We start from the raw sequence: 14,245 nt of genomic DNA, 5'->3' as shown, positions 1-14,245 counted from the left end.
CGTGTTGCATTGAAGTCAACCAATCACTCGTATTTTTCCACCCCAGCTCACAGGAGCCACAAGTTGGATTCTAACACAAATGTGAAGCAGTTGTCTGGAACGGTGCTTCTTCATCAAAGTCGAATGTCAGCTGTATGAACTGAAAGCAATTGTAAGATGTAGACTAGTGGTCCTGTGGCCTGGAAAGGCAGTTCACATGCGGCCTCAATACAATAAAGATGTGAAGCCGTTGTCACGTTTGTGATGCATGAGGTCCACCAATTTCTGACACTTGTGAGATGGTATTCCATAGTAATTGCACACACACACACAAATAAACACCAAAAAATAAAACCTAAAAGTACTCTCTAAAAAGAGAATTGTTGACCAATTTAATAAAATTGCTTCACACAATTAAGTTAATCCAAAGTGAATATATAAAGTTTAATGAATTTATAATCAATTCAACTTAATATATTCACTTTGGATTAACTTAATTGAAGTTGGTCAACAATGCTCTGTTTAATCTTAAATTAGTTCAATAATTCTTTTTAAAGTGTGATAGGCTAAACTGAAACTAATAAAAGCTCAAATAAAACAAAGTATTTACAAAAAAACTAATAAAACATAACAAACCCGTTCAGAAAACTAATTGAAACGAACGTGGTTATAAAAACAAAACTCAAATCTGGGTGTGAGTGCGTCTGTGCATGTGTGCACGCCGCACCGAATGCGCGTGGGCGTTGCCACGGCGACCGCTCCGGTAAGCAAGGTGACGCAACCCGCAGAACGCGTGCGTGGGAATCGAACACGCGCCCCCCGGCACACTTTCACGCTGTAATGAATAATCGTCGTCATTCATAACGACCACTTGCTCGTCTTGTCTTTGAGGCGTTCAGGCAGCTCACGTGCGTTCCGGAAGCATCATCATCCTCATTGGAGAGAGAGATTGGAGACGAAGGTGGAGAAAGAGAGAGAGAGAGCGAGCAAGCGAGGGAGGTGGAGGAAGACATCCTCCCATTTGGCGACCACTCTGCAGAGGAGCACGTCGTCGCCGCTGCTGCCGTGAGAGCGCTCGGTGCAGGATGCATCTTTTCCCGCCGGCGCCGTCCCCATCGCTCGCCTCTTCTCCCGCCAAGGTGAGCCGCCTTTGTCTGTCAGTCCTTTCGTCTGTTTGTCCTTCTGAGGATGGATGGCATCCACGCAGCAACACTTGAGCGCGCGCGCGCGCGCGTGCAGGGTTCGGTCCCACTCTTTGGAATTATCCGCATCTTGCACCTGCGCCGGGACGACTTGGAAATCCACGAATGGCTGCGTGCGAGTGTGTGTTGGCATGTGAGTGTGTGTGACAATGAGTGTGTGTTTGCTGATGTGTTGGTCTGTGTGTGAGAGAGTGTATATGTGTGTGAGTAGTCAGCTGATTTGCTCACTCAGAATTCAACAGATTCAACCCCCTCCCCAATCTAGCGCTGGGGGTCTCACCTTGAGTCCCCCTCCCCTCTCCCACTGTCATCCATTAATGGCACTTGTTTGCGCAGATAATCCATTTCCCACCTCCCCTCCGCCGTGATAATCACAGGAAATTGCGCAGGCACCTTGCGGGGACTGCTGCATGTGCGCCGGCATAAGCATGTGAGTCAGTCAGAGACAAACCCCCCCCCCCCCCCTTCTTATCTCCCACTCCCCACCCCACCTCCGCCGCTCCTCAAGACCTGGCCCACACTCACCCCTACACTCCCGGTGGTGAACAAGCAGTAGATAGAGGGCTTACGAAGGAATCATGTGTCTTAATGGGGGTGAAAGGGGGCAGTGGGGTGGGAGTCGGCAAGATTGGGGAGCAGGAATTGCGTAAAAAGTCACCTGTTCACGGCCGATGCTTGATTTGTACTCATGAGGGCCAAGATTCAGAGCAAGGTGCGTCATGTGCAAATGCCTCCCTAATCAAACCCCTTTCACGCAGACAGGAATTTTATCACCTGGGAATGGGGGAGTTGGAGGTATTATCACTCCCTTCACAACTGTAATTTTAAGTCGCCTTTTGGAGGAGGAGGTGTTGAAGTTGACTCTCAAAGTTATCAGCTTCAGAGGTGGTATGATAGCCCCTTTCGTACTGCCAATATGGGTAAGCTTTTCCCTAAGTCACTGTCCTGTGTGAAAGAGACGAGCACAGAACGGCATCAGATGTAGTATCAGATCACCTCCTTTCATATTGTTTTTCTAGGGGTAAAATCACCGACACTAAAGGTGTGGAAGTATTGCAGACCCACAAATTTACTGATAAACCGCTCTCACACTGCCTTCAAAATTCGCCTTTTCCGTGTTGACATCCAGTGTGAAAGGGGGCCTGCAAATTTGCCAGCTTCAGAGGGAGCTCAGGTAGTCCCCTTTTTGTCCAAGTCGTGTTTTTCCCAATTTAAAAATACTGAATCCTAAAAAAATAAAGTTTTTCGTGAATAGTACTCATGTGGTGTTGAAGTCAACTTGCTAATATTTTCGGCTTCAGGGGTAGTATCAGGTAGCCCCTTTCTGCCAGTCAATTATGGTTTCCCTTAATTATTATTTTGTGTAAACAGCAGGGCTAATTTTCCTGCTTTGGAGGTATGATGGTTTTCTTGACTTGCTGTTCTGTATGAATGGCTCCAAGTCAACTTTTGTGGCTTTTGTGGTAGTATCAGATCGCCTGTTTCTGCTCGTCAGTCAGCTTTTTCTTGTGTTTTTTGTGTGAAGGGATGGAATGGGGTATCGAAGTTGTCCTACACATTTGTTGGGATTAACAAATAGCCCCTTTCTGCAAAGCAATATTATGTCTTGCTGTTTTGAGTGAAAGCTATCGATACGGAATTGGGGGTGGAGGTGAACCAGCTTGAGAGGTAATATTAGACTGGCCCTTCAGCCTGTGAAAATGAGCTTTTTCCCGGCTTTTTGGACTTTTTGTTTCATGTGAAAGGCACTGACGCCAATTGGGGATTTATCAGTCAGCCCTGGAATTTTCCTGCTTCTGTGGTAGTATCTAAAAGCGCCTTTCTAACTGTCAATGTTTCCCCCAGATTTTTCTGTCTTATTGTTCTGCGTGAATAGGGCAGACACAAACTGGCGAGTTGAATTTTCCGCCTCAAGTGGTAGTATCTGATAGCCCCTTTCTAACCATCAACGTTATCTTCTTCACAGCTTGTTTCTGTCTTGTTGTTTTGTGTGAATGGTACCAACACAAATTGGGTAGTTGTCAAATTCAGCTCTCAAATTTTTCACCTTCAGTGGTAGTAGTTGTGGGATTTCCCCTTTCCTGCCGTCGATAGGCATCTTCCGCAAGTGTAGTTTAAGGTAGGCCGCATGAGTTGCGAGGAACATCTCCGCTGCTGCATTAGGAGGCAAACCGAGTAACACTTGCCCTAAATTTGGTGTGTGTGTGTTTGTGTGGAAGCGTGTGCTTGCATACAGTACGTGAGTGCGCGTGTGCTCGTCCAGACAGCAGCAGAGGGGCCGAGATTATGGATGGCAGAAAAAGTGCCGTAATCAGGGCGAGCCAGTCAGCGAGAGGCGCTGATGTCTTCATAAGCTTTGATTGATGCCGCCGACCGCGGATGGAAAACACGACGGGACCAGACCGAGAGTTTGCCTTTCTAGATTATTCCTTGCAGAATGAGAACAGATTCTGATTTACAGTATATTAAAAACAAAATGCACAATTGAGCCACTGAGAACTAGATGGGCTAAGTTTTTATTTTTTGGTAGTCATTTGCTGGAGAGTGAGAGTACATGTAACATCCTCTGGATGTTTTTTTTGTTGTTGAAGAAATTGTGTTTGTAACTCAGATTTTGGCATGTTGCTAAATAGGTTTTTTGGGACATGGACCATATTGGATAGCCTCTTATTTTCCTTCCTTTTTTTCATTCCGCGAGCAGGAAACCAGCCTTTCCCTGCTCTCGTGAAGGTCCACTACCAGCCCGCAATGCCAACCAGCTGCCGCGAGTATTAGGCTATAAGGAAGGTGGGGGGAGGGGTTCAAAATTGTGAGGGTGGAGTTCGAGCTGAGCTCGAGACGTATAAAACAGAGTTGATTTTTGTGAAAAAATTAGTTCTGAGTTGAAAACTTAGTTTCAATTGAACTTAGTTTCAACTTCTTCAATGGTCATTTTTAATGCGGGTGGGGGGTAATGACAGTACAGTATGTGGTTATTTTGTGGTTTGCTTCAAACATTTTGTTGTTGGATTGTATCTGTTATATACATGCATTGGGAAATGTATTATGAAAATTACAATATATTAAGAGCACATACTGTTTAACTCATTCACTGCCATTGACGGCTATAGACGTCAAAAATTCCTTTGAACTATTTCTATTAGTTTAACATTTTTTCCCCACTTTTGTTAACAAGAGTATGAAAACCTAGACAAAAATGTATTGTACATTTAGAACAGATATAAAATTTGTTAACTAGTGAAGTCATGCGATTGATTATGATAACATTTTTTTTTTTAGTTTTAGTCATCTTAAAATATATATATATATATTAGTAAAAATAAATACAAAATAATTCCAATTACTTTTTTTTTTAAAAAGAAAAAAAAAATTAGGGGAGTCAGGCAATTAAATATTTTTGTAATTAATCGCATGACTTCACTAGTTAACTCAGGATTAATCACAATTTTTCTATTGTATTGTATTTTTTTATCTAGGTTCTATACTCTTGTTAACAAAAATGGAAAGAAAATGTTAAACTAATAGAAATACTTCAGATGATTTTTTTTTTTTTTACGTCTATAGCCATTAATGGCAGTGAATGAGTTAAAAATGCCATTTTGTCACTCATCTGGTTTTGAAGTGCATGGAGCTCTGTGGCCCCCCCACTAGCACTGCTGAAAAATGGTGGCCCCCTCCAGCATTTAAGTTGCTCGTCCCCGACCTACCATATTTCTTTATAATTTTATTCAAAGGGAGCCGTGTTGGATTTCTCTTTTTCGTTGAAAATGCTTTTAGGCATTATAGTTTTTTTTGTTAGTTTTTTTTTTTGCTCGTTTTTTTAAACAACAAAACAAAACACTTTTTTTCTATCGTAAATATAGACGTCAATTCTATCAGAATTGAATTCTAAGCGAATTTTCGCTATTCTTGCCATATAGCGGGGGTCCACAATATCCTAGCATAGTGTTGTTTGCTTGTCAGGTCAAGTGAGGTTGAGTTGCACTTGTTGTTGCGTCCCTCAGGGACCAGCATGCATTGCAGCTCTTGGGCGCTTGTTGTTTTTGGGGTCAGTGATGCCATAAAAGCCTCGGTGGTCCCACTGCCATCGTTTAGCAAGTAAACGTTAACACCGTGGATGGCGAGAAGCCGAGCGTCACGCCGCCTCTTGTGAGTCAACCCGCTCACTTTGCGAGGCGCCCGGGGTGCAGCGTCGCACCAGATAAGACCTCATCTGAGTGCTGATGTCACCGGGTCGGGGGGAGTGGATTGGTGACGGGCACACAGGAACCAACCGGTGTAATGTATGCACGCTTTGGACCATTCCTCTCAGTTTGTTCCTCAAGGGGGGGGGGGGGGGGGTTGACTCAGTGGCGTGGTTTTATTTACACGTTTTGCCCTCTTTGCACTTTTCTCCCGCAGCGCTAGTGAATGCGTCCAAGTTCCAATTTCGCTGCGTGGGGGTCATTCAGTCAACTTAGCTTTTGCACTTGTTTTGAATGCAAGCACTTAATTTACAGCAAAAAGAGCGTTTGAAGAACTAGAGCAGTGCGCAGCTATAAAGGGCCCTCGCAACCCTGGCCACGTTGGAGCACTTGCACGTTGGGGTAATGTCACATACAAAAAACAAACAAAAAAAACCTCAGAAATAGAATAAATGTTTTGCCAGGCTCTGTGTGTGTATCATGAGTTTTCAGATGATTTGTACGGTGACAGCGATGACTTCTTCTGGATGTTGTTATTTCCAGAAATGGTGGGTTTCCTCAGATTCTGGTATTTTGACAAATGCCGTGATTTGGAACGTTGATCATATTGTGTGCAAACTTTTACCCACAAAGGAGGGACTGTCATCTTCTAGGTTTCCTCAAAGAAAATAACCCCCCAAAAAGTTGATTTTAATAGCGACCTAAATCCGAATAGCCGGCAAATCTATCAATTCTTCATAAAAGATGCCAAATAGTAATCCCGCATATAGAGTTGAAAACAAGCAGATTGTCTTGTAGTTTCTATCAATCTCTGAAGTTTATTTTGTCTGGGCATGTTTTGGTGGCAGGTGAAGCCGCGGCCATGAACGCGGCCATCTTGGAAATGGGAGGTGGCCACGAGCTGCACTGTTCAAAAGTGCTGAAGTTCCCCTACATGTCGAAATCGGAATCCAAAAATTGGAGTTAGCCCTCTCTTGTTCTCAGTGCCTCAATTAGGATCAAGTCCAGGTACTGCAAATGGCTACCGTGGCACGTTACCATGGCAACGCCCGAGAGCTTCCATTTTGCACATGGACGTGCGCGCGTGTAGAAATGAGGCGAGGAGGTGCGGAACTGGCCTCCACGTGTTCGTCAAGGGAAGGCGGCGAGGAAGGAAGGACGGAAGGAAAGCACGGGAGCGAACATGTGATGTGTGCGGCACGTCACCGTGGCGACGTCCATCATCCAGTGGTCCTGGGGCCACGTCCTCGTATGGGGCCGTTATTGATGCGGCCGCACGTTAGTCAGCGTGTCAATCATCTAGGAAGAGGTCGCCAAAGAGTGACACGTATGCGACCAAGCGCCGTTTGTTGCTTGTTACACAGTACATTATTTATGTGGATGGATATATTCAAGTGGATTTCTTTTTCTTTTTTAAATGCGTTTTTGCTTACAGTTTATTTTTTAAAAGCTTATTTTACTTTTTCTTTTTCTTTTTTTTTACCAAAGGCAACAGCATGTTCAGTAGCACAATTAGTGCATAATAATGGCGAAACAACAGTCAACAAAAAGAAAAATGTACAATATGATAAGCTTGTCTTTTTAATTCAATTTTGACCTTTCTTTTATTGTAGGTTTTAGTTTTGTATTGCTTTTTTTCCCATTTACTACTCATTTTGCTTTACTGTTACTTTTATTTTATTTTGAAAATTGTTTACATTTGTTGTGCAGGTACATGTTTTTTTTCAACTTTTACTTTTTTTAACTTTGTACTTTACTTACCACTGTTTCTACTTACTGTTCCCTTTTCCTATATCTCCCCCTTTATTATTATTATTATTATTTGACCATTTATTTAGTTTAGAAATCTTTCATTTGTTTCATTTCGTTTATATATTTTTCCAATTTCCCTTTTATTTTGTTTTCCTTCTAATTGCTGTTGTGTGTTTTTTAGTTTTCCTGTATTTACTCTTTTGTAAAGTTTTTTTTAAGAAGCTTTTTTTAACTTTAAAACTATTTTACCTACTTTTTAAAAACTTTTTTCAGCTACTCTACTACTTTTTGTTGTTGTGTTTTTTTCCAATAATGTATTTACTGTTACATTTCACTTTTTAATTTAAAAATGATTTTAAAATGTTTTGATTCCATTTTTAAGCCACTGTTTTTTACAAAAATCTTTTCAAATATTTTTTGACGTCATTTACTTTTTATCTACTGTTCTTTTTGCCTCTTTTTACTTTAACTTGTTTTCCTTCACCCTTTTTTTAAACTATTTTTTAAAATACTTTTTTAAAAATGTTCAAAATATTTTGGCTCAAAAGCCTTAAGTTTTCTTAAAGTTTTGACTTCTTTTTTTTTTTTTACTTTTTAATTGTTTTTGGAAAAATATTTTACATTTTATTTTTGATTCACTGATACTGTGACATTTTTTTTGTATTTTTGCTTTTTCCTTTTTAACAATTGTTTAAAATTCTAAGTTAAAATCTTTAAATATTTTATTTTCATTTTCACGTTTTTTTTTTACTTTTTAATTATTTTTGACAAATAGTTAAACTGTTCCTTTTTTATTCCTTTTTCCTTTTTAAAAATGTTGAAAATATTATTGTTTAAAAAAAACGGAGTATTTTCCTTTCAAGTAAAAAACAACAACTTTTTAATCATTTTTTGACATTTTTTATTTAGTTATACTGTTACTTCAGTTTTTCCTATTTTTGTTTTTTCCCTTTAAAAAACACTTTGAGCTGCTGATGTTTCTTCCCACCAGCGTGCGTCTCTAATGTTAATGCAGGAGCTGGCGTGTATACTGTGTGTGAATATTTATGAGACGGTATGTCCTGCATTCCAATGCAGGCACACGCAGAGTGTAAAATGTTGATTTCTTCTCGTGTTCCATCTCATTGACATCATTGCATACTTGCTGTGTTCTTGGCGCAGTATTGGAGTGTTTTTTTATTTTTTATTAAGCACGCTTGTTTGTGGTTGACCTTGACATGGACTTTGACATTGAGGCAGTTGTAACTGGCGCCATTTGTTTAAATGTCTTCTATTTGGGGGGGGGGGGGGGGGGGACGTGATTGCCAGAGGCCCGCGTGCGCCTTTTCAGCAACTTTTGAATATTTCATGTGGAAAACAACAAAGAATGCTGCACTTCTTGACGTCGGCCACTTCAAAACACACACACAGCCATGATCTCACGCACACACGCGGAGGGAGCAAAGTGCATGTGGGTGTCGTGTGCGTTGGGGTGAACGGTATTGATGTTTGGGCCCGGAGGGCGTTTGGTTGCGCGGGATATGCAAATAACATCCCTGAGGACCGCCAAGCGTCCTTAACGTCACATGAAAGATTTTGTTTGGATTTTGGCGAGAGTCTGGGAAAAGGAGACCGCAAGAAAACGGGACGCTTTGTAGCACCTGAGTCGAGGTGGACCTGGTTTACTTCCTCTTCATGGACTTTATGGACGTGTATTTACATTTTTATATGTACTTTTTATTTACTGTATTGCTTTTTTTTTTTTAACTTTTACTTTTTATTACTTTTCATTGTTTTACTTTGTGTTCTTATTTTTTTAATTGAAGAATTTTACTTGAACAGTATTTTTTTTGTCCTCTGTCATCTGTCTTTGTCTTTGACCCCTATTTCGTCACTTAATTCCTTTTCTTTTTTATTATCTTTGTCCTCTATTTCATTGTCTTCTTCCTTGTTTTCTTCATCTTTACCCTCTCATCGTCTTTGTTGTCTTCTACATCTTTTATTCTCTGCCTTCTTTGTCCTCTTCATTTTCTTGGCCTTCTGCTTCATGTTCTTTGTCCTTAACTTGTTCACCATGTCTGTCTTTGTCTTGTCCTCTTTTTCTTCGCCTCTGTCGTCATCTTTGCCCGCTACCACTTTGCTTTTCTCCCTCTTCTTTGTCTTTTCTTTTTTTGTGTTCCTCTACTCTGTTCTTGTTCTTGCCTTAAATCAGAGCGTCTGTGAGTCCCCCCCCCCCCTTTTCATATTTCAAACTCCCCCCCTGGTCAAAGTCAAGTCTGCCTGGCGGTTAGTCAAAGGTTTGAAATGTTTATAAGCGCCCGCGACCAGCGCGAGCTGCGATAGACGAGCCCCGCTGATGTTCGACCGTGTTCCATTTTGGACGGCTAAAGCCAAAGATGGTGGGCAAATTATAGCTCCAAAAATAGTGGTGCTACATAATGCAGCACAATTTGAAGTGTATCATTATCGCAATCGGAATGTACTGTAGCGCGCTGAAGCAAAACGCATCGTATTGTAATTGGAGTCCATGATTGCAGTTAATTTGATCACATCTCAGTTGGAGGACATTGTATCAAAATGGGAGTTTTTGGCTAACCATATTGTATCAGATTTGGCGTGAATCAGATGGTCATGACTGTAACTGGCATGTATCATATCATAATTCGGAGTGAATTGAATCGCAGAGTGATTGAGCTAATCGTGTAATGTGTCATATCCTAATTGGTAAATTGAATCATCTTGCACTAAATTGTAGTAATTGTATTTTTGAAGTGTTTCGTATTGTAATTTGAGTGATAACCAGATTGGATTGTTTTGTCAATTGTGTTCGTATCACAACATCATTTGGAATAAAAATGGATTGCATCGTAATGGTCACGTCATTTTGTCATTGTCTTGTATCTTAATTGGAGTACTGTAAATTGAATCGTCACGCTGTAATTGGACCTTATTGGAATTTAATTGAAGTGTATCATATTGGATTCCAATTGCACAGCAAGTCATATAAATTGAGCATATCGTCTTAAATCCAAACAAGTCAGTTCATGTTGACATTTATGAACCTCTCCATGTCAGACCTCTTTTCAGCCACTTAAAATCAATCAAAAATGATTAACGACCCATCATTGATGAATTATTTTCCAGTTCACAGATAAAGCAAACTCCTTGAGGGCGCCTCGTTTCGACATTTCAGCTTGTCAATAACGATCCGGCGAGCCTGAGAAAAGACGGAGATGGGAGGTGCAGATGGCGTGCGGCGCGATGTGCGTCCTGAACAACGCCCGAAGGGGACAGCGAGACGGAATCGGACTTGAGCGAACGCCATTCCGCTCAATCGGCCACAATATGCCACAATATGTGGTGTTATGGTCAGGTTCACTCTGGTCATGATGAATATGATACCATTTACTTCTACTACACTACAATTCACTCCAGCAACGATGTCAAGTGTTTCGATTTCCAATTATAATGGGAAGTGATATTCTTCACTCAATTTTTATGTGATAGAGTCATTCCAATTAGGATACGATCCACTTCAATATTGATGCGATACGATTCGCTCTAATTACTTTTTTTTTGAGAGCTCAGTATTGTTCATTCGGTAATTTTACCGTGATGTCTTCATCACTGCTCTCCTTTTTTAAATTTTATTTTGTAAGTGCGTGTGTGTGTGTGTGTGCGTGCGTGTGTACTCATTAGTTCACCTAAAACCTATTAAAAATCCCATACCGTTCACCTAAACCGAATACTTCAGAATCCAGCTAGAGTCGTGGGGTTGTCAGGAGACCCGAGGAAGGATCAAAGAAAAGAAAGGAAAGTGAAATCCAGCACCGACCAGACATCACCTACTACCCACCGGGTTACCAACCAGAATCTTGCACCAACTCCAGAAACATCTAAATTGCAACAAATTAGGGAGCCCTCAAGAGACCAAAGGAAAGACTAAAGAAAGGAAGGAAGGACAGACGAAGCAGAGTGAGATCCACAGACATCAGCCTCCACCGATTCAATGACCAAAGGAAGAAGCAGATTGTGTTTGAGTTTCGATAGATGCTGGTGTGGTGGATCTGGCATGCATGAAAATCTCCACCAAAGAGAGAAGATTCGCTCCAATTACGATGCAATGTGATTCACTTCAATTTACCATGAGATATGCTATGAGTCTTTTCAATTCATGATTTCTAGTGCTAAACCGTTTTACAGCAATGTTGATGCAATGGCATTCAATTCACTCCAATTACGGTGCATTGCTCTATAATACGATATATTTTTAATCCAGTTACAGTGTGATTCGATTCCCTCCATTACTCCATTTGTGCATAATAATGATATAATTCACTTCAATTCTAGTGTATTTCACTCTAATTGTAATATGATTCACTCCAATTGCAGTACGATTGATTTACTCCAATTATAGTGCAGTTCTTTATAATTAGGATATAATTCAGTCCATTACAATGTGATTCGATTTAATCTAATTATGCGTTTCTCCATAACTGCGATATGATTTATTCCAGTTACAATGCAATTCAATATATTCCAACAATGCTGTCTTTTCTATAATTACCATATTATTCACTCCAACTTGACTTTTGATTCACTTAAAATGATGATGCACTGAAACGGAATTCACTCCAATTACAATCTGATTCTCTTTCATTTCGAGCCAAGCCACGATGTGTGGTAGTAGATCACAATACGAGGCAATATGGCACAATCTATGACATTATGTCACAATATGTGGCACTTTGTGGCATGGCTGCCAGCCGCTGATTGAATCCATCCACGTTTTATTAAAATGCGTTTAGCGGCGCACTCGCGCTGACATGATGGATTCCATCACGCCGTTTTAATCAATACCACCATTGATTCACCACACACGCACACACACGCACACACAGGAAGTGGCTCTTTTACTCCCCCTTAATGGAGACTTTTAGTACGTCACAGATTATGACTGCTAATGTGTCGTAGACTGAACACAAGAGACAAGTGTACGGCAGCTAACTGGCCTAGCGGAAGCTAACGCCTCCGTTGTCACTCGGTGTTCTTTGTTGTTAATGACTGCAAAAGGAAGCTAGCTGCGCTAAGGCTACATGAGGACACACAAAAATGTAGCACTCACTCCTATTGATGCCCAACTGCCAATTCAGAGCTCGCTACAGTATCCATTGCTAGTTATGCTACTAGCTAGGCCGCAAGGAAGCAACTGACGCCATTGGCCAGCTGACTCTTTCCCGCTAGCTACGCCGTACACTATAATGAAACACTGACTCACTACCCTGCTTCTACTACCTTTTCTTTAAACATTTTTTTTTACTTTGTAGCAAAATTGTCATGTAATTGCAAAATGTACACATTGGTGGCCGTGTAGCCTACGTGTTGAAAAGGACTGGTGTTGGGTTGAAGTCATTTCTGTCTAATCTTTTCTATCGCCGCTGCCTCGGCGTAGCGCCCGGCAGCGTGTCGCTTCCCGGGGGATCATCCAGGTATTCACGCCTTATCCGAGCGCGGATGACGGATTTGGGTCCTCGTTCACGCTTGCTTGGACGCGGCAAAGAAGACCCCCCCCCCCCCCCAAACGCTTAACCTGTAAAATGTTCTGACGAGCGCATCGGCTTGGTTCTTTTCAGTGATTCACATGTCCAGTATACAAAGCGTCAAAGTCAGTCGGTGTCGTCGCGCCGCTTCATCATCATTTTGCCGGCATGACGTCAGCATTTTTCTCACTCTGACATTTCACATCTCTGCACGTTAAATCTTGAAATGTGTGGGAAGGACTCCATCACTGTAGCTGATAGCTAGCGTATGTATGAACACAATCTCGATACAAGGCGACGATAACATACTTTCTACGAAGAAAGGGACTCCAGATGCAATATGATACGGTACGAACGATTCACTGCAATTACTGTGTGATACGGTTGACTGCAAGTAGAATACGACTGACTCCAATTACGATGCAAACGTTAATCTTCTCTCCTTTAGAGGTGCATTTGCTCTTTAGTAAGTCAAATACTCAAGCCGGGACGCGGCCCCGGATCAAACGCGTGCAGACATCTTTTAACCTCCTCCAGCCGACACATCGGCCATTAAACATTTAGCTTGTGTGCGATTAGGAATTCCTGTCACGCGTCCAAAGATATGAAATATGTCAGCGGGCATTACGGCGCGCACGCTAAACGCACTAAAACATGCGCGCAACGTCTGGAATATTTCACAGAGATTTAAGAGGAAAAGTGAGGGGGGGGGGGGGTAGGATGGTACAGAGCAGAATGTCTGTAGGCCAGGGGCCGTGTTGGGAATAACGGGAAGTGAAGTGCCTACATTTGCCCGCTCACAACGCACAAACATCAAATCCACTGTCATGCGCTCGCTCGCTGGATGCTATTCTAAATGTCAGTTTAACATGATGTCCTCAAACGCACTAACAAACACGAAATGAATACTTTTGTTTTAAATCCATGCAATAATTGTTAGTATTATTTTTCATGTCTTGACAGTCTGTGTCATCCTGGGCCAAGTGGGTCAGTGACCCACATTGCACAAACACCACATAGTTGAGATTCAAAATTCTATATTTGATTTTCTTGCACTCTCTGTAATATTAAGACGCCACCAAAGCCCTGTACACGTATCTCGGTTCGTGGGAGCTATGAGTTGAAGCAATAACGGAGTGACACAGGTTTAACGTTGCCAAATTACAATTTTTAGTTTGAACATGTGAAGAATCCTAGGCCTAATAACTAAAGTAATCCTTCCTTGTTCCTTGCGGAAATTGTTCCGTGAAGTCAAACGTCAAGGGGGATTAGTCAAAGTCATAGAACGTATCCAAAAAAAGTGATCTTGTTGTTGGTCAACAAGATTAGCACGATCCTACCACAAGGCCGTTGGTTAGGAGGTGTGATAATCATTCCTTGTTCGTCGTGGGTAGCTCGCCATCAAAGGATCACTGATGCAACTTGTAGGAAAACTGGAGCTTCACCAATCTTTCTTGCATTACAAAAAAACCTGACCTGTATAAAGAACAGGCTTAGAATTCAGAATACTTAATACTAGGGGTGTGCCAAACAAAATCGATTCTCATTTAGTACGATTCAGAATCGATTTTAAATGTCCCAAAATCGATCTTATTTAAATTATTTTATA

The 14,245-nt window shown here is 41.4% G+C and overlaps 1 protein-coding gene across 2 annotated transcripts in view; it reads left to right on the top strand.

Moving 5' to 3' along the window:
- The first annotated feature begins 445 nt into the window (after positions 1-445).
- Positions 446-14,245, top strand: part of lrrc4ba (leucine rich repeat containing 4Ba) — a 33,419-nt gene continuing 19,619 nt past the window's right edge. For both annotated transcript variants that reach the window (XM_077559175.1, XM_077559174.1), the window contains exon 1: positions 446-1,118. The gene's annotated coding sequence lies outside the window, so the exon portion shown is untranslated. The remainder of the gene's footprint in view (positions 1,119-14,245) is intronic.

The sequence above is a fragment of the Vanacampus margaritifer genome, chromosome 2 (genome assembly GCF_051991255.1).
Source record: "Vanacampus margaritifer isolate UIUO_Vmar chromosome 2, RoL_Vmar_1.0, whole genome shotgun sequence".
Taxonomy (NCBI): Eukaryota; Metazoa; Chordata; class Actinopteri; order Syngnathiformes; family Syngnathidae; genus Vanacampus; species Vanacampus margaritifer.
This window is presented reverse-complemented; position numbering and strand designations above follow the sequence as displayed.